Source organism: Oxyura jamaicensis, chromosome 3 (assembly GCF_011077185.1).
Source record: "Oxyura jamaicensis isolate SHBP4307 breed ruddy duck chromosome 3, BPBGC_Ojam_1.0, whole genome shotgun sequence".
Lineage (NCBI taxonomy): Eukaryota > Metazoa > Chordata > Aves > Anseriformes > Anatidae > Oxyura > Oxyura jamaicensis.
In genome coordinates, this window is record NC_048895.1 from 14,920,051 (window position 1) to 14,941,661 (window position 21,611).

At 41.9% G+C, this 21,611-nt stretch overlaps 1 protein-coding gene across 14 annotated transcripts in view; it reads left to right on the forward strand.

Moving 5' to 3' along the window:
* The window catches only part of EHBP1 (EH domain binding protein 1), a 208,428-nt gene that overhangs the window by 107,862 nt on the left and 78,955 nt on the right, over positions 1-21,611 (forward strand). The window lies entirely within an intron of this gene.

A 21,611-nucleotide genomic window follows, 5' to 3' on the forward strand; every position in this document is an offset into this window, starting at 1 on the left:
GAGGCTTCCTTTTTTATACCATACTTAAACAATCTCGTATTACTGTTTGTATGATTTTTAAATGCTGTTTGTCAACTTGACTAGCTATGAGCTTTTTCTGTGTTGCTTACTATTAACTAATGTTTGGAGATAAAGCAACCTTGTTAGAATAAGGAGTGAACTTTCTCTTCGCTTCCAGTACAAGTGTCGTATTTTTCTGTTTTGTTGAAGTTATAGGCTAAAGAATATCCTACTCTCACCTAATGCTTACTTGGGTTTTGCATTGTGATCAGCCCCTGTCCTGACCTTTCACGTTCCCACCTTCTCTGCTCCACCTTGTGCCAGCACCAGCTGTGATCGGGGGTCATGTGAGTACCAGGAACACACCAAACACACCATTGACCTGGGAACCCAGCAGGACAGTTCCTTTCGGTGGCAGCACGGTCATCACTGGACTGTAAAGCCTATCCTGGGTGTCCCAGCGAAGTGCTGGTCTGGGGCAGTTGTCATTCACAGCAGCTGCAGGCTCTGCTGATACAGTGTTACTTGTCCTCATACTGCCAGGAAGCAACTTGTTCACATCACAAATGCGACACAAAGTGAGTTTATTCATAGTCCGTATTTGTAAGAAGAAGAAAATAATCCTGTTGAAAGCAAAGGAATCTAAAATAAATACAGTCTGAAGGTTTGAAACTGAACTTCGAGTGTGGGCTATTAAAAAGTGACTTTTACAGAAGTGTCTTTCTGAGGAAAAGGAGTTTTCATTCCATGGTATTCTTCAGCCTGCTTTTTATCTTGGAATTGTGGTGACTGAAGATGAATGCACCTCTCTGTAGCACCAAGAAAGGTACAAGTGCTACAAATATAATGCATTTTGTAGAGAAAACAGAGTGTGTTTTGATAATATGCAGGAGCAGTTAGCAGTTCTATCGACTGCTTGTGTAAGTTCCCGGGACTGGACCTTAATAAAATGGATCCATTTTTGAGAGTGAGTCACCCACCTGCCTCAAATACTCAGTTCCTAGAGGTGTCTGCTTCTCTCCACTGGCTACAAAAGATTTTAGGTAAGTTAAACCTGGACAACTAATTGACAGGCATTTAAAGCTGGTGAGATGGACTGTCCCTGAATATTGATGGACTCTTTTTGCGTGCATGACCTAGAGCAGAGCCATGATAAGATGGAACACGCAGGTGTGGCTGCACAAGTAGGAGTCCTGGATATAGAGGAGTAAGAACAGTGACAGTTTGTCAGCAAAATGAGGATCCCCTTCTTTGCTCTACCTCATCAGTTAGCAATTTGGTAAAAACTGGTACTGTAAAGCCGATCCTGGGTGTCCCAGCGAAGTGCTGGTCTGGGGCAGTTGTCATTCACAGCAGCTGCAGGCTCTGCTGATACAGTGGTACTTGTCCTCATACTGCCAGGAAGCAGAGCTTGAGCTCCTTCCAGCCTCAGCCCTGCACTTCTCCCCTTGTCCCGTTTCAGAGCACACGTAGCAAGAAACCAGAGCGTTGTGTAGCTGGAGACCAGTTGCCACATGCATCCCTTGTGCAGCGCTCGTGACTTGTGCAGCACCGTGCGTGCTGTGACCCAGGGAACTAGGCCGGGTTGCGCGCTGCTTGCACCAAGGGCCAGCGGAAAGGCACAGCTTTCACCGACAAGTAAGGCAACTAAATGCTGTCTGGGAGCAGTCCGTATTATCCTTTCCTTCCTCAGGGATACCATATGTGGTGCTAAGCTAATCTCTTGAACCAAATTTTTGGACTGTGGTGTTATTTTTAAGTTCCCAGCTTGATACAGATATGATAAATTAGCTGAGTTATGGGCTTGACTCAGGCGCAGTGCCGCTGAAAGAGTACACACCAAGTGTGATAAAACCAGCAGCTCCCTGTGAGGTTGGCTCTCAGGTGCCTCAGACTCAGGGCTCAAAAGCTTCCAATGATTTGGAGCTGTCTTTTTTGTGGACCTTGCATTTCCTTTGGTTAAATGGACGGGACTGTTACCTCACGAGGATGTCTGGAAAATTAAATGTTTAATCTTCTAGGTTAAAATAGCACGAAGATGGAGGCTGTAGAAAAGCCCTTTGATGAGATTAATGATACTGTGTTCAGTTCAAGGTCTGGGGAGCGTGCAGCAGATGAAGCATGAGGACAAACAACTAATAATGCGGAAACAATAGGAACGGTGGGCAGTCCCATTCAGGGTGGTCGTTGTGCCTTGTCTGTAAGGGACAAGTCTAGGGAAAGAAATGCTCCTAAAGATTGTATCAAGCTGCAGGTATACAAAGGGTGCCAATTAATGTTGAATACATAACTATAATTTTGTAATATCCCAACTTCTGATCTTTGATTTAGCAACATTAAGTGCTGCTACTGAAGTGTTTCAGTTTTCTTTACATCCTTATTAGTAGTGGGGATGCAGAAACCAGGTCTCCAGGGCTGCCCTAGAAAAAGCATTTTAATTGCAGATTAATATACATAATTTGCAGGATGATAAACACATGGCTCCTTCTGCAATTTTCATAATTGCTCTTTAAGGTATTTCTGCCTTACTGGGGCAATGTAGCTCCCATTGAAATGGATGGAAACATTGGTAGTGCCTGCAGCAGTTCTGGACTGGACCAGTTAGCAATTCTGCAAAAAATGTCTTTGCAAATAATGTTTGGTAATTTAACCAGTGCTATGACATTCAAAGCCTTACTTCTCATATTTGTAAATATAATTCGTATTTACAAATCACAGCACTTAAATTTGTCATCTTCATAAAATGTTGTTTCACCTTTTGTGGAAAAATAGGGTCTTTTAGACAAGTAACGGCTGTAGTTTTATATGTTTTATTTCATCTTGGAAATGTAAAACTGTGTCCCATTCTGTGGGAAGAAAATCCATCTCTGGCTCTGTGACGAGGTGAAGGGGAGTTTTATTCAAGGAAAGGCACTAAGGCTAGAATCCATTCAATGTTTCCCATGTAAATGTATATGATGAGTTATAAAAACCTTTGAATTTCCTTGAATGAGTCCAACTTGCTCACCAGTCTGCCTTACCAGCAAGTGCAAGGTTCTTCAAATGGGCGGGAGGTCCTTACCACGGGCTGCTGTAGTCAGAGAAGGGATGGCCATCCGCTTCTGTCGCCTTTGAACTGTGGGAATGCCCATGCTGCCTGTCCTGGGCTGTCCCTTCCTGCCTTAAGACCTGAATCAAATATTGTGAGTCTGAGAGAGAGAGAGATGAAGAGCCTCATTCTGCCACTTTCTGTGGGACACGGAGGTACTGAAGTTACTTGCCCGAAATTGGCCATTTAAATATCGTTAAGGTGTGTAAATGCAAGAAGGAAGTTAGGAGCTGTTGGGAGTGTTCAGGTTTCTCGAGTGCTCACGTTCCTAAAGGGCAGTGCTTTCGTGGCGCTGCTCATCTCTCTGGCAGAGCTCAAGCCAGATGAGGTGCAAGCACCATTGGCCAGGGGAGGCAGCCTGCCAAAGCGTTTGAAAAACAGCTCAAAGTAAAACCTGGGCTAGCTTCTGGGACGTGTAATCTGAAAATCCTTATCCGTGATGAAGGCCTTTTATTTTCCTGAAGTTGTTTGCTGGGACTCCTGTGCTGGCAGGTACCTGGGAGGAGGCAGCAGGTGGTGCGAGGCCAGCGGCTGGCTGCTGGAGCAGGCGCCGAGGGTAACCAAGCACCTTGCTGCCGTTCAGCCAAACGTTCTCGAAGGATGGGGAAGGCTTTGATTTGCATGCTTGGCTTTACAGACCGCGACTCCTGTTTTGGTGACGCTTTGATTTTTAAAAGGTAAAAAGGAAGAAGGGATGCTTCTCCTCAAGTAAGACATCTTTGAAGCAACCATCAAAACCAAAATCCTCAAAATCATAAAAGTCTGATAAAACCTCTTGTTTTTCTCTTGAGTTTTTACACCTTTTCATCAGGCTCTTTAACAAGCAGAGTACTGAACAACTTCTCAATGGAAAACTTGATTCTTTCAAGTGTTCCCTTACAAGCTAATGAGCAGCTAAATACAACTGGAGTAAGCTGATGTTGCTGTAGCATTTAACTTTTAGCTCTTACATCAGACTTTGTTGTGGAACTGTTTCAGATTGTTAAAATCTTCAGTAGGCTCTAAGCTCTTTCAGGCCCTCAGCAAAGCATTCTGTTAAGGAACTAGACTAACAATAGCCTGTTTTCTCTGGTTGCCTCAAGGGCGGGTTTGGTTCATCTTGGCTGGCAAGCACCTCAACTTGGAAATAAGAGAGTATGAATAAATATTCCTTTGCTTCTGTCATGATGAGTTATGGACATATTACAAAAATAATTATCTTCACTTCATAAATCAGCCTGATAGTTAACTTTGGTTTAGCTGCTAATTCACTGTTCCTGCTAATCTTTCTTTGGTTTGGTCAGATACTTATGCATAAGAATAAATCACGGTTCTCAGCCAGAATGCTTCTATTTTTTTTGTTGCTGGGGACGAAAAGTGAGCCTAAAAGCAAAATAGACAGCTGCTGTGAACAGATCTGCTGTACAGTGGTGGCTCTAAAATGAGGGGTTAGTGTTAGCTGTTTTTCCCTGCTTTGTAAAAGGCAGAGATTTTGTCTTATTTATTTAAAACAGTGACCGTTGTTAATTTCAGATGGGCAGTTAATTAAATAGGATTGATTTGCGAAGCTGGATATGCTGAGAAGTAAAAACCAGGAGAAACAGGGAAGCCATATATGCCAGAAGCTGAGCCCTAGGGAGTGCGACACAGTCAAATATTACACACGTATGTTGTACCCATCCCCACTAGCAAATATGAGGTAAGAGCAAATCTTTTTAAGTAGAAAGAATCAAGGCAGTTAGAAAGAAATTGGTGTATTCCTGAGATGCTAGAAGAAATATGTTACCAATTCATATTGCAACACAGCTCTGAGGACTAGGAGCCTGCATAATAAACCAAGCACTTCTGAGATAGTGCCGGCACACTAGCTGCATGTTCTACAACAGCATTTTTTAGCCATGTTCAACAGTGTGCTTGCTATCGCTCCTCCATTTGTTGAATTCAGGATGACCTTTGCATGAATAAAGTCAAATAGGATTAAGGCAGGAATTTTCAACAATAGGAAAGAGCAACAGATGTAGCCGACTTTGAACGTGGGAGGATTGTTGATGCACGGTTGCCTAAAGGGAGTGTCTGTGGTGACAAAAAAAAGGGGAAAAAAAAACAACAATTTCCTAAAAAAATAAAATAAAAATTAACTGCATAAGAGAAAAGAAAATAAATAGAAGATAATCCAGAGGAACTGAGTGATCTGGGTTTTGCTGAAGTCAGGCTGCCTGTATTTTTTTTAAACTCACTGCCTCCTTATAAATATTTTTTTTTACTCTTTCAGAAGAACTATCTGTTCTCTGTGTCTATCGCTCTATCAGCTATCTGAGGGTTGTTTTGTGTGTAACGTATCTTAGATCCATGAGTTTTTGTTTTTTTTTTTGAGTTATTTTCATCTACATAGATGGAGTATGGAGATGTTTCTCTGGAGAAATAGGCATTCCAAAAACAAAATCCAAATCCTGCTAGTATTTTTTTAATTTGATTTATCCTATGCAGAAACATGCAGATGGATCTCAAAATGCAACCAGTGCAAGCACTCTCTATATAGACTTAGAAAAAGAAAAAATGGCTATAACATACAGAAAGCAAGAACTCTTTCTGACATATCTCAAGCAGTTCTGCGCCTCTTAGATAAAGTGGACATAGGACATACCTATACTTCTTCTTGGTAGATTTAGAGAAATATTTTTGTACCTTTATGCTAGTATTTGGTTACCTTTTTAAAATACAACTGCTTCTTGGAAACTCACTTGGTTTCATTGTTGACGAGCTATTCTGCACTTTAGTAGACAGGGGTGTTAATCCCTAAATGATACTTCATAGTCTGTAGTAATGAATAATGCACAAATTTTAAATATAGTTCATATGTATAATTCAGACAAATCAGCTTTGAAAAGCATGCATGGGAAAAGCCTTTAAAGTGTGAGGGAAATCATGCGCTCTAGCTCAGCGAAAGGGCTTTAAAGGAGCTAGCTAGAAACTAAAATCATTAAGGAAATCACGTTGGAAATGTTACAAAAAATATTGGTTGGCTTCATATATTAGAAGATCAACTGTAACGTTTAAGAGCTTGATTGAAACACCCACTGATTAAATGCCTACATTACACTTTAAAGAGAGCTGCGCTGTGGAGAGGGCAGTTTCTCTCTGTAGAAAAATCATTGGGATTCAGAGTATGTAGCATGGTAAAACACCTAATGCAGCTTATTCTGCCTCTTCCCGTGCTGATTTAGAGCAGAGCTGTGGGCTACCCCCTAGCTACTGGCACGCTGCTGTGAACTCAGTAATGCTAACATGTCTCCCATACCCAAAAAAGGAGACTCTTCCAACAGACACTAAAAAAAATAAGAAGGAAAAAAATTAGTGATCTGATACCGAGTATCTTGATGCAGCTCCATGCGCCAGAGGCTTCATCAGAAATTTTTGTTACCTCAGTGAAGATGTTGTGGTGTTTAATTTTAGGACTACAAACAAATTCATATGCAAGCCAAGAGCGTGTATGTCTGCTGTTCAATTCGAGTGGCTTTGTGCCCACTTGTAGTTGTAGAAAGTGTCCTTTCTTCTCCCGTGGCCTTACCGCAGGGACAGGCACAGGCCCGTGCGTGGAGCTCACAAACGTGTATGTAACTGCTGGCCACGATGGTGCACGCACGGTTGTGTGAAAAGCTCTCCTATTCACGAGAGCAACAACTTGAAATAAATGGTGAAATAACAATTTGTCAGTGACTGTTAGACAGCTGGCCTTTTGTACTTGTTCATGAAAATTAGTGCCTCATCCACTGAAGGCGGCTGGGAAGCTGAAGTCCTTTAGCCGGTCCTGAATCAAGTTCCTGGCCAGTGAAATCTCTCATCCAAATTTCGATGAGTATGGAAAGAGCAGCTTCTGGTTCCTTAATTGTCTTTTGTAGCTTTAAAGGACAATAAACAAGTCAGGGTCCAGTCTCTTTACTTTCGGTGGGCCAGCCAAAATCTCTGTTCTCTCTGGCTTCATCAGTGCCTCTGAGACAAGGATGTCTTCCTCTTCTTCAGGCTTTTTCAAGGGTGGTGTTTCCTGGCTTGCTTCAGTATAAATATGTCTTTGAAATCCAACTCAGCCAATCATGCTTTAAAGGTATCCTAAAACATTACACCATCTGAAATATTTATAAAGAAAAATAGCCCAATATTGCCATATTATTATTTTTTTCAGTTACCAGCCATATATATATATATCTATCTATCTATATATATATATATATATATATCTATATATCTATTCTGGAGTACCACCTGGTGCTAGACATAGATAGTCTGTCATGATTTTCATTGACAGCAGGAACCCAGTAACATAATATGACTTTATCCTTTGGCTTGAGACTCTAGAGTGTAGACCAAAACTCAGTCTGTAAGCTTGAGTATAAAACTGTAGCATACCGATCATTCTTTCGATGATTCTTCTAACTGTGACCACAGACCTTCTACATTGTAGTTCAAAGGCTAATGGAATATTAATAAATATTTTTAATTGTTTTGTTTTTTCAATGCATTTAACTGTTTTTACTTTTTACCGAGCAACAATATTAGACTTAAAAAAAAAAAAAAAAAGCCTACTAAAATTAGGCTTTATTTTAGTGAGTTATCTCTCTATATTTATGTAATTTAAATGTAGAACCAGAACACAACATAGATATGAGTAATGGCAAATAATCAGAAAATAATTCCAAGGAGAGCTTCCAAGTTTCTGTACTTTTTTTTTTTTTTCCCATTTCTGGTCTTCTTAGACATGCAGTTGATCTGTTTACAAATACTTCTTGTTGATCACAAACACTATCTGTCTTTTTCACAAGTATTTAAAGAGTCTGCGAACTCATCCAACAAATGGGACTAGCAGTATGTTTGGGACATGAAATGATTTGCATCAGTGCACTTCAGTCTTTCAAGAAAGGATGTTTTTATTTTTATTTTAACTTCTATTTTTGTTTTGAGGAATCAAGTGGTGTGAGTAGTCCACAAACAATTGAAATGTATTCCTTGAACTTCTGCGTGCTGGGTATTTTGTTGTGCACAGATGACATGGGCTTTTGCTCTGCATTTCCACTTGTCTCACTTTCACCGCATCTTGAGACAGTCGCTTCACTAATATTTCATGCCTAATACAATGGAGAAGAGTAGAGAAAGACAGACCAACCAGTATATACGTTTTGGAGATGTACTATTGACAATTTCATCTCCAGACAGCGATGAGCTCCGTGTGGAGCCTCAGCCAGGTGAATCCTGCTGGACAAAACATGTCCGCTGGGGAGCCGTTTGAAAAATACAGTAGCTTTTTTGAGTTTGGCCATGACTGAAACCAAAAAGAAAAACATTGTTTGCATTAGACTCTGGAACAAAGTCTCTTTTGACCTCTTCTCCTAGTTACATGGATTACAACTGTATTGCTTGCCTATGATTCGAGGTACGGGGGAGATCTCTGGAGTGTCCCATAGCACATGGGCAGGGGTAGCGTTCCCTACGACAGCAGGCAGCTGCAAGGTGTCAGGAGCTGGGGCTTCTCCACCTAACCTTGTCCTCTGGGAATCCAGTGGCCTTCCCTGCAGGTCTTACAGGAGGCACTGCAGAGCTCAAAATAGAGTACAGCTGTGAAACAGGAGCAGTACTCATGCTGCCAAGGTTTTATAAAGAGGAGATCGTAAAAATTGTTGCAAAAGGACTTTGCAAAAAGTATTTACATATGCCAGAAGACTTTGTGAATGTAACTTGTTGAGAAACTAAACTGTGACTGAAAGTAACATGCACACTGTGTACGGATCAACTCCTCGTTCTCCCACTAGCGCTTCTATTTGAGTAGTCTGTAAATTTTATTGTAACTGTAGGCAAAACTGCTCTTTGAACTCCTCTCCTGCAGAGTTTTAAAGGCAAGGTGGATATTATTCAAGCAATGTCAGGCTGCTTTTTTCCTAGTCATGTCTTGGGTCATGCTCCTGCTGCAAACTGTTGCCTAGCAATCTGCAAACCCCACGTTTTAAGGTGATGAATCCTACAGATACCTGTAACTAAGATTTAAAAGTTCACCTAACTTGCGAGCAATACCCAATATTCAAAGGAACTTTGTAACATCCACTGGAAGCTTATTTAGAGTGGAAACAAAGTGGAAAACACGTTGGCTTCTGTGCATTTGCAGAAGCTCAGGCATTACAGGTAGCTGGCTGTGTCACCAGAGCTCTCCCATACGTGTGCTTTTGCTTCCCTTGATTCTGCCCATTTCAGCGGTTGTCATAATCATTTAATCTCTCATTATGCAATCTGAATGTTGCTACACATTTATTAGCAAACTTACTGTCAGACTAGTAGTAATGCTCTAATTTACACTTCCCAAAGCATGGAAATTTCTGTGTAAGGCTCCCTGCTTTTCCCTCCTCCCCTTATCCCGGGGTGCTCGTGCAGCGCAAAGCATTGCAGGAGGCTGAGATGCGTGAACGATAAGTGCTGTGCGCGTTGCAACACCTGGGCGTGATCAGACTTGCTGAGGATGATGTACAGGGCTCGAGCCTGAGTTTTCTGCATTTGTGCTGACATTTGGCTGAAGCCTTTCGCCGTGTAGCTCCTCAGGGTTGTCTGATTAATCTTGTTGCCTCCCTCAACCCAAGGGAGAGCTGTCGGTACCTTCCCCAAAGCCCCTTCTGACAGCACTGGTGCTCCTGGTCAAAAGACTGCAGTCTTCTGGGGCACTCTTTCCATCTAGGAGTTTCCAGGTGCTGTCTGCAGATGAGCGTTTGGGATCACGAACAGCTCATACCAGAAACACGTTAAGCATTGCATCATCCCGGGACCAATTTGAGAGCCTTTCTTTCATGAGCGCTTAATTTTATTTAACTTAACCACATAAATTAAGTCCAGAGGATAACTTAAAATGGAGCTCTTCCTTCCATTCATAAACTGTCAGTTCAAAGGCAGAACATCTCTTAAGGACCTTAATCCAACGGATATTAATGTATTAGGAACCCAGCGATGTCGTCTGTCTTGTCGCTGTAGAGTTGGTGATAGTTAAATAATGGATTCGTGATTTGAAGAGTGTTGAGAGATCAGTGAATCAGGAATCCTCCTCTCCGGTACTGCCCTGTTCTTCCCATAGAAATACCAATTCCGAGCAGTCAGAAGTCCCTGTAGAGTTGTCTGTTCAAGAAAACCGAGCTGTCTGTCATCTGCATACAATACTCACTGAGCGTTACGCTCGTTATGTAGCTAATGGTACATGTTAAAAACCCTTTTGAGTTCCTCGTGTCGCCATATCGTAGCAGCACTTCTTCTCCCTCACCTGATAGGGGTGGTTTCTCTATTTATCACCTGCAGAATGGGTTTCTTGAAGTCAAAATAAGCTTGTCAAATCTTTCAATATTTAGTGTGTAATATTTTGGTCAAAACATTTATTTTTTTTATTCGTCTGACAATTTAGTTCTTATTTCAGGGAATTCAAATCAGAAAAAATAGCTGCTGAACAAACTCGGTGCTTCTGAACGTTAGGCAAATGTTTACAACATCGAAGTAGTTTATTGCATTAAGGAAAAACCCCTCTCTCTGCAGATGATGTACTAATACATATTTCATTCAGAATTTTATGAGGTAGATCCTGGGGATCGCTGAGGAGTTTTACATGTGTAAAAATGAAGCGCAGAAGAGCCGACTGCTGCATGTTGCTGTAACACCCCTAGAAATGGCTAACGCCCAATTACTGCGTGCTTAGACTTGGATGGTAATTACAATTGAGCTGTAAAATATTTTGACAGTTTCCAACTGTTGTGTGGTTATTAGCCAGGCATCATATGGGAATGAAGCACGGTGATTTCAGTCCTTCTATATACAGAGCTGCTTAAATACAGACTTCCAAATAAACAAGTAGCGTAAAGCGTTAATCAACGGCAGTATTTAATTATTAGCAGCTTTTGTTGACTTCTGCAGGAGAGAATTCCTGTTTTCTGAAGATTTTGATTTCTCAAATGAGACTTGCCATACCTTTCTGCTTCAGCTTTTCATTTACAAGCTTTTACTTGTTGAGTGCTAAAAGCATAACCACACCAAATTTAATTTGTAGCATGAAAATGATGTGTGTATTTTTCAAGAGGATAAATTTGCCAGTGTGCAAGCTAGAAAAGCTCGTGTTAATTATGTATTATAAAACAAAAAGGATATTTTCTTTTAGCATGCATTTTTCCTTTTAGCTGCACAAGTCCTAGCAATTAGCAAACTTGGAGAGTGTAAGGATTCCTGGAAAAATATAGGTTAAGCCAAGTGGCACTCGAATCGCTGCTACTTTTACATGTGTTTTTATTTTGAAATGAAACTCATAAAGCAAAAATATTCAAAGTGCATGCAAATTAAGCTCCAGATTGTGCCGGTCTTGTTATGTTCATTAAGCTATTGAATCCTTAGCAGTGGCTGTTATTCCGTGGGGGCTATTCACAGCACAAGGTGCTATTCAGCGAGGTGAAGATAGCTATCTGCCTGCACGCTGCTGAAATGACGCTTGTTCCACTGGGCAGCTGAACCAAGAACGCTCACATCTGCCATTCCTTCATTTTTCACCTGCGTTATTTCATAATATTTTGTACACTTTTTTTTTTTTTTTTTAGGAAAGGGGAGAAGGAAGCATCCTGGTTATGGTGTGGAATTTTTCACACGCTGTCATCCTGAATTTTGTGTGGAGGGGAAGCTGAAGAGCCAGGCTGTGATATATATCTGTGCTGTGACTGAGAGCCGGATCTGGCCAGTTCGGTTACCAGCATCGCTCTGGTTTCACTATTTGCCCAAACACCCGATTTCACCAGATTTCACCAAACTGTGATCGGGTGGTTACTGACTGACTGATGTCCTGGGTTCGAACTGAACTGTGATTCTTACAGACGAAAGGGACTTGCTAACACATCCTAGGTTTTAAAGTGTTTGTGTGACTTGCTGCAATTGGAGCAGAGCCTTGTGTTAGGGACTATTGAACTTCACGTGCTCAATTAAATCTAACTGAGACATGCAGAGAAGGTAGGACTGAAATGCATCTTAAAAGGTCTTTTTGCTTGCCCAACAGCAAGTTGAGCTGTGCGAAAGGAAAGATTTTTTTCAGCCTGTTAAAGACCTGCAATAACAAAGCATTCACGGCGTTCCAAGGCAGTCTGTTCCAGTGCTTCATTACATTGTCTTATAGACTGCTCCTCCTAACGTCTGAGCTGTTGCAATTAAAGCCTGTAAATTGTTTTTGGTAATCACTGACGTGGAGGGCAAAGGGTTTTATTTCTTCTTCAGACTCTTACATGCTTGCAGACTTACTGTGTTCCTTTCCTGTATCATTTTTTCTTCACCATAAATGACCTAAATTAGCTCCAGCTTTCTTCAGGGGCTGTTCTTTTCTGATTTCTCTTTGGGCTCACCTCCCTCGCACTGTGTCGCACGGAACTGGACATAAACGTTCAGCTGCGGCTTTATTGATGCTGCATGGAGTGGGAGAGGCAGTGCCCGCATATCTTGCGAGCTTTATTCCTGTCTGTACATCTCAGTGTGGTGTTTGTCTTTTTCACAACAGCCTGATGTTGTTGACTTATGTTCAGCTTGAATACACTGTTTCCCCCACATCCTTTTGTCAAGAACTGTTACCTAACCAGTTCTTCCTCATCCTGCATTTATGTAAATGATTGCTCCTTCCTATGTTGCACTTGTATTGAATTTCATCTTGTTTTCTTCAGACCTTTTCTCCTTTGTATATGCTCAGCATTCTACTGCATTTGCTGTCCATCCCAGCTTTGTGTCTGGTGTATCATCCACCTTCCTAAATCCAACTTCCAGTACTGAGCCCAAGAAACACACTTGCAGAACCCCTTTTAATGCCTAACTCCAACAATCATTTAAAACTAGTCTTGGTTGTTTTTCCGTCAGTTTTGCACCTGTGCTGTACAAGTCTCATTCATGCCTCATTTTCCATGCTTCCTCACGTGAACGTCTCGAGTGACAGTATGAAGAAGGCACCTACAGTCACAGCGTGTCACCTGCTGCTGCTCCCCTCCCCTGCTCCCTTCCCCGCGACAGATGGAAACCGGACAGGTTGTCGTGATTTGGTGATGACAAACTGATGTTTGTTCCTTGTCTCCTCTTTAACTTCACACGCAAACAAACAATTATTTGTTCCACCTTTGGCTCATTGGTTTGTTTGCATTCCTCCAATTCTCTCTCTCTCTTTTTTTTAATGCTTTTAAAGGCTGGAAGGGAATGTAGTATTTTTCTACTCGTATAGTTTCTCACTCATCTTCTTCAGGTTTTCAAAGTGATTATTAATTGCAGATGCTCTTTCAGATTGGCTGTTCCAGTACCCTGAGATTACATTAAACATGTTTAGCTGATCTGAAGGCTTCTGGCTTATCGAAACAGTTTCCACACCTGGCAGAAATCTGACCTTTTTGTGGCTGCTGTTAGTAATGCTAGTCTCCAACTTGCATCTGAGTTGTAGAATAAAGACTGCTGGAGAAAAAAAAAAAAAAGGTGTCAAGTGTTTCAGATGGCTCCTTATCATCTGCGTGTGGCTCCTTACCCCTGAGTGGTGAAGCAACATTTTAATTAATCTCTATCCTGTTACTGTTCCCATAGGTGGGCTGCTGAAGTGGGGGTTTAGCAAGGCTACAACTGACCTGTTTCTGTTAAATTCCTATTCACGTGTAGCAATCCTAAGGAGCTTTCTTGAAATATTTATAAATAGCCATAAAGATGGCTATTTATCTTGAAATATTTATATTTGGCCATCTTTATACCTGATCTCAGTTCCTGGACTCCAGCACTTTGGTCGAGCTTGTGGAAGATGCTTATTTTATTCCCACCCTCAGTTAAGAAGCATTACCTAGACTTCCGAGGCACCACATCAGGTGTCTGTGTCAGCAAAACCAAACTCAAGAATACCGAGTGCTCCAAGCCCCTCCAAAGGCAGGTTGTTTTCCTTTGTTAGAGAATACCTGTGCAAATCTGGCATGTGTTGTGTTCTCAAGTATTTGAAACAAAGGTTTCTCATTGGCAAAAACTGATGCTTCCCTAAGTCTGCGCATGGCTGTGCATTAATACAAATGATGCAGTAGGTTTACAAAATAGGTTTCTCTAAAGTTCTGTGGAGCAATGCCACCGTAATGATGGCTGCCTGCAAGAACGACGTCTGTTGAAGTGTTCAGAAGAGTGGGAGAATGACTTGCATTTGTGTAATGGCTCGTGTTAAAAGACAAAGCAGCAGAAACTCCTGCAAAAGCAGCAAGAGTTCACTGTTTTGGGGAAGAATTGGCAGCGGCTGTCATTTTTATTTTGCCTTGTGCTTGCTTGTTTTTAGTTTGCCTTGTGCTTTCTTTCAGAAGAGATTCTTGTGACCTTTCCTGACAAGCTCTAACACTTCCATTGTTTGCTGCAGGCCTTTGAAATGTGGCAGAGATAGCCTTGGGCCCAGGGAGGTGCATTTTGCTAGTTCAGTTCCCATTTAACAAAGTTAAAAGCTTTGAAAATTGCTATTCCTCATCTGTGGTTTGAGTTGCTTAACTCTGGCGAGCTGCCCGAAACCCTGCACCTTCCCGTGGTGGCCGAGTGCCAGGGCCTGTGAACCGGCAGCATCCTGGTAGCCCAGCTGGGCTTTCAGCACAGATTACCCGTGAGCCAAGGCCCCAGCCCGTGTGCCACCAGGGCAACCGGAGAAAGGAAAGTGGCCACAAGGAAATTACCCGTCTTGGAGCAGGAAAACGAGGCCCCATCTCTGCGTGCAAGCTCCTCATGCTGTTACGTTACAAACGTGTGTAATCATCAGAGAAGGAGCTCAGCATTCAGCTTAGTGGTATGAATTATACACCTTTTCCTCTTTTTTTTTTTTTTTTATTGAAGACATTCTGTTCAGGACAAAGATTATGTGACCTCAGGGAAGAGAAGCTAGACAGGCCTCAGCCGATCCTTTATAATGCTTCAATCTGAAGAGGAGCTTGCTGTGATTTTTTTTTTCTTTGCTCGGCTGTGCTGACCATCAGGTGAAATGACTTGCACATAAGTAACCAAATCCATTACACTGTCTCAGATTGGTTTCTCCTTTACCAGCTAATTAACATAATCTTCTCCTTGCTAATAAATTTGGGGCTTCTCGACCTGGTGAGTTCTTCTGCAGTGCTGCTGCTTTCTGTGAGGAGCGTTCACAGGGGGAGGTAGTTGTGGGTAGTTACTCAGGTTGAAACAAACTGTCTGTCTTGTTCTTAATTAATTCCCAGGAGCAGACAGGCTCTGGGTCCTGTTGCCCGAGTGAGGAAATTGTCCAGTAGGTGATGTGTTGTGGTTTGTGGTTCTGAAGGTTTAGAGTTCAGTTCCTGAATACTTACTTGTTTTTTTATCCTTTTAATCACCAACAGTGAACACTGAAAACCCTGATGTTAAAGATTATGCTAAGGAAAAGTTACTTCAATACTAGTCAAGACAAAAGCTGAAAGAAGGCTACCAGATAATTACAAAAATTACAAAATTCAATACTTAGGCTACCTTAAATCCAGCAATTCAAAGGACTGTTACTGTAATCTCTCCCATTTTTGTGCACGATATGCCTGTAGGTTGTCTATATGAAGGAAGACGGTCGCTTCATTTTGCAGGAGGAATGCTCCAAAGAGCCTGGGCAGAGCTCGTGACACAGAACGGGTGTGCGATGCTATGCGAGCTGCCTGGACCGGTGTTTGAGCTGCCAGTAGCATGTCCCTGTCCCTGGGGTGTCTGGGTCTTAAACTTTATCTTAACTTGTCTGATTCTGGAAGCTGTTTTTTTTTTTTTTATTTTATTTTATTTTTTTTTCTGAGCACTCTCACCTGCCTCGGGATCAGGAGGAGCAGTTGTGTTGCTGGGATGCTGGGGGTATGTACACTGGATTAATGTTGAGAAGCATCTTTGAGTTCTTGTGATAGCTAATTCTCCTTGTTGGCTCAGGCACACTATTCAATTTCAGGCTGTTTCCCTGTTTGTAAAATACCAATCGTGAGTCTGTCTTGTGTCAGTAAATTTACTCTTTGTGGAGTGCCCTAACATGAAGGTGGAATTCTGTGTTCGGTGCAGGGCTTGCATTGCACTCCCTAATCGAAGCTGGATGCCAGGCAATGTAAGTTAAGAACAAGACGATACAATGAGCATCAACTTCTGACCTTGAGCAGTGAGATAGATAGGGACTGCGTGAGAAGAAGCTGGTAGTGATGATTAGAATAAAAAATGCCATCATAATGTTTGTTTGGGGGTAGGAGAAACAAAAGTTGTGTTGATCAAACTAACTCAAGCATGAGGGACTTGCTAAACACTGCAGGCTGGGACCAGAAGCGACAGCATGCTGAAGGACAACTATTATGTCTATGATTCAACCATGTACACAGCACAAACCATGCAAGTTCAGGTGAGAAACAGGAAGGAAGAGTGGCAAACAGGAGGGAGCTGTGACTGCATGGGAGAGGTAATACAGTGCTGGGGTCCTGGGCTGGGTGTGCTTCCTGGTGGGTCCCAAGTGTTCAGGTAAACCTGACATCCAGCAGCTTGGGACATGAGACCACACTGCCCGTCCACCTCCAGCTGAAACAGACTGAAAGCACTAAAACCAAGTAACGCTGGCCCCTGCCCCTCCAATTATTTGGAGAGGCAAATCAAGGGGGATGAAAATTTGCAGGAAGTTGTTCTGTTCCCCAGCACATCGCTGCTCGGCGTAGTGCTGTGAGCAAGCACCTGTTGCAAAGCAGCATAATTCAGAAAGCTACAGAAGAGGAGAAGAGAACACCCAGGCAGCTTTGATTACATTCTTTCCCTTCCCAGACAGTGCAGGTTTGCCATTCTCATTGTCCACAAAACTGTTTGTTCCATATCCTGGGATTTTAGATAGCACGTACTCTTTGCTGCTTTCCTTTTCTTTTCCCAGGTACAGTTAGGAAAAGTTCTTTCCAGCCTCATGGCTCCCAAAATATCTAACAGACAAGGGGAAAACTCATAGGGTGAACTGATTGCACCTGCAAGGCAGACAGCAAACTTGAGGCATGTCTCAAGGATTTCACCTTCCTCTTCACCTGGCAAAACTTGCCAGGTTCAACCACCAGAGCATCGTGTCGGATCGGGCAGCCGTCTGAATGTGCAGGTTGGGATTGAACAGGGAGTGACTTGGTTGTGCCGAAATTAAACCTGCAAAATGTCAGGTAATTAAAAGCTTTTAAGATAAGTTTATATCTGGCTGCATATCCACAGCAGCTGTGGGCACAATCAGAAGAATGGTCCTGGCAAAGATTTGGGTTAGTGTTGTCAGGTATGTTTCTGGGAAACATTTATTTTCTAATGCTTGCGGTGCACCTTCCTCAGCAGAAGAAAAAAGCAATGCCACTTGTATTTTGTTGTGGCACTGAACCCATAGTAATGACCTACAACTTGAAAAGCAAATAACTAGCCTAAATAAAGAATATCTCAGTATTGCTGGGTCGTGAGGATGTTTTTCCATCTTTGGAATAAACGAGAAGGTTTTATTCTATCTCGCAGGCTGGGTTTCCGCATTCTATTTCTGTCCTGTTATCAGTCAAAAATCAGCTTTTGACTTAAGCCTGGCCTGTTCCACGGCGTAAAATAAACAAAACTGAGAGCACGTTGGACTCTGCCAGACCTTGCCAAAGGCATAAACTTGTATTAAGTGAGCCAGCTTCAGTTTTAGAATACTCTTGGGCTAGGCGATTTCTCTGGGTAGAGCCCTGAAAAATGAAATCCTTGGGTACAATCCTGATGATGTAAAATGATCTGTTTGACTGAAGTGTATTGAAGTGATTTGTGTCTGTTGCACTTTGTGGCGTTTTTCAGGCCGAGTCTCAGTTCAGGCAAGTTTGCCAAACCTTTTCTGCATCCAGCTGTGTGCTGCACGCTTTGTCTCACCTAGTCGTGCGTTACGTTCATTTACCTTATCTCGTGTTTTAATGGTTTCACAATTTTCAGTGAGCTAGATGGCACTGCAGCTGTGATAGGAGTAAGGGAAAATCCCTTTTGTTTTGCTCAGTCAAATAAGGCAGAGACTGTTGCCTGTACTTGTTTCTTGAGGAACATAGCTTGTTTGTTGTTTGCAGGTCTTCCCTACTCTGCTTTCAGCCCTATCTCAATCTCAGCTTCCTCTCCTCCTGCACTTAATTACCTTTCCTAGCTTCTTCTCCCAACTCCTTTCCTCTTTAGGGAGCTGTGCTCATTAATATAAAACTCAAACCACACGAGTTTTCCACCCAGATTCCCACAGCTACTATGTACTTTTTTTTTTCCTTGCTCCTTTCCAGGACTCCTGAGCATCTTTCTCTTCCAGGCTTCGGTGCTGCCCCTAGCTCTCTTCAAGCCCCTCCACGCCATGCTACCTGTCACCAAACTCTGGAGAGCTGCTGAAGCCAAGCCCCTGCTACCTTCACCCTGGCTGCTCCCCGTGTCTCGTACGAGGGTTTGGTTCATAGCCCCGTGTTCCCACCGTCAGTTCCCATCTTGGTTGTTCTCCTGTGCTAACCAGCAGCGCACCTGGCAGCAGCAAACCAATCATTTAAATGTTTGGAAATGTAGAGGCGCAGCCTGATATTTAAAGCTCTGGTCCTCTTGTTGATGTGCAGTAATGGTCTAGTGGGATAATCTTCCCAAGGGGAAAAATGCATACGATATAAAACATATTAATTAAGCTACCAGGACATGTAAAAGAGGAATGAAGTGAAGAGACTTTGGTGCTTCTGTTGACTGTGAAACAAAGATACCGTGAAGCTCATGCTGACTCCAGCTGGTAAATCCACCCACATGATGCTGCATCTGGGGCTGAGCTAGCGAGCGAGGGACCGGCTCTGGTACCTCTGCATTCACCATGCAGTTAATCCCCAGCCAGATCAAACTTGGTGGTGTTCGAGGCAGTAACCTGCTTATCAGCGAGGGGATCTGGCAGTCTGCTGTGGATAGCTGATGCTTTTTTAGTGGCATTTCCAAATGAGTTCTCAGCGACTTGGGCTTTTGAACTTAAAACAAGTAGTGGCTGCTTGATGTTTAGAACAATTGCTTAGTCAGCTCTTTAATGAATGATGGAAGGAAAAGCTAACTCATTTTTCATTTCATTTGATCAGTTCTTACCATTCTTACAGAGCTAATATAGGTTAGAAAAAGCTGCTTGGTGGTATTTGGGTTTATTCTCACCCTGGGACTAATATGTGTTACCTCCAGGTATCAAAAGGCAATATTTTCCATAATGATATTTCAAACAAAACAAAGCTAAAACCCCCTTTTGTTAACCCTTCTGAAGCAATGTCAGGTGCTCATGCACGGTTTTGCCCTGATTAAAATATCTCCAGCGTTTCTTGGGTTGAATGCTTTTATCATAGATGAAATAACAAAGGCTTTCGCCCAGGTGGTGAATAAGAGCGTAACGTTATCATAATATTAACTTCACCTTTATCTGGAAAACTTGGCGTGCAAAATCTGGAGAGAAAGCGGTGTATAATTTCTGCTTTATCTGCTAGAGAAGGGAAAACTAAATTACATTATGCACATGCTGAAATCTTGCGTATTCTGCATAAAGTACTTTGAGAAAATCAAACTCAAGGGAAGTACAACTTTGGAAAAAAAAAAAGCTGCAACTTTAAACCTTCAAGGGATTGTAGTCTGGATTTAATAAATGGACAATTTGTAAATAAAATGCTAAATTCAGCAAAATGCATTGATTTAACGACTTTGCCTATACTTCGCTAAAACCTAGTTTTAAAATCAGTACCTTTTCAGTTCGTTAGGTGTGTAATTAAGGCATTAGAAAGGTAAGGTTGCCTAAGGCCATTTCAAAGCTAACTAAAAAGCATTTAAATGGTGACTGGAACATTTAAGGTTTCGGTGGAGAGCTTCAACAACAAGTATTAAGACTTTATAGCTGACATTGATCAGATTTGGTGAGTAGTGCAGTAGTGCTGGTTTGACAGAAGTGGCTCTGTACTTACAAAATGGTTAAAATATCAGTTTTCCACAGCTTGACAGCACTATTTTAATTATTTTCTCCCAGATGTATTACCTATGTATATGTATATACTCATCAGGAATATTTTAAATACTGTTGTAACTTAAATATGAGGCTGGTTTATTTATTTATTTATTCATTTATTATTTTGTGGCTTACGTTTGTATGGAGACGAACCTGATCTTTGTTGCATCACTCTGAATCTGGAGTAACTGTCTGGAGGCTTCTAAATGATATTTGTTATTCTGATTAAAATCTGATGCATGGAAAACAGAAGGCTTATCGTCTATTGCTGCTTCTTCCCTATTTTGTATATCCCTGTTAAGATGTTAATTCAGTGTAGTTAGAGATATTTGTCTCATCATTAAAGGATTTGTTCACGCCGATTTGAGTCGTTGACAGGATTAAGAAAAAAAAAAAACAACTACACTTTCCGAACAAGGTACTGTATGCATATGTTCTGCTATTGAAAAATTTCTTCAAAGTACACATTTTGCACTTTCTAAACGAGTTGGCAGAGCGTCCATCTGATGGTAGGTGTGTTTATCAAACAGCTTTTTAGGGCTGACTGTCAAGACAAATGAAAAACGACTTCCCTGGTTCTGTAAGTGCTCTCCCCCAGCAGCAGTGAAACCATAAATCAGTTTGTCGCTGGCAGCTAATTGCTTAGCACTGCCATACTTTAGTCAAGTGGGGGCATCGTTGGTCTTTCACAAATAGGTAATATGGCCAAAAGGATTTACTTGTTAAACTTAAGTGGCTGTGATATAATAAATTACTTGCTCTATTTTTATCTTAATTTGGGGACTCTCTGTGTATAAGGTGCGTAAGTAGCATGTTTGTGTATATATGCTTTTAATTAGATTCCATTGAGAAAACGAGTGGGCTCTTTTTTCTTTTCTCCTCTAATTCAGACTTTGGATTTGTGTCAGTCAAATAATTCTATTTAATTACATCTCAGAAGTTTTGAGAGTGACTATTTTTGTAGTGAAATGAGGGCGTGTTTCTTGAAAACCTCAGCTGCAATTACTGGGTTCTCTCCCGAGCTCTGTGGTAAACGCCAAATGCCTGCAATAGCGTTACTTTTGCATTGTATTCCCTTGCAATTCTTTTCCTGTGCTACCAAGGCTGTTCCTGAAGGTGACAAAATACCTTTTTGGGGAATGGTCGGCAGCAGGCGATGATGCTTGGTAGAAACCACCGCCGATACGATTCTGTGAGCAAAGGGGTTTTGTGGGGATGCCTTTACGTGACGGCGTTTGGGGAAAGCTTTCCAAGGGTGTGTATCGCAGGCTGTGATGGAGTAGGTTTTAAGGATTTAAGCGTTTCAGTACCGTGTTGCCACTGGTACAATCCTTGGCCTGTTCTGCTGTGTCGACCTGGAATCCCGTATATCTGCATCCTTCGGAGACGAGCGCCAAAGGCGACAACTGGGGATAATAACTTGCAATTTGTGTCTTTTGCAAGTTACAGTCATTGTAAACTGACAGCTGTGAAGGACCTAACCTCACATCAAAGGATACAGATCATCCAGTTAGGTCAATTAATGTTAATTCTCATCTTCCATTAAATTCTTTTATC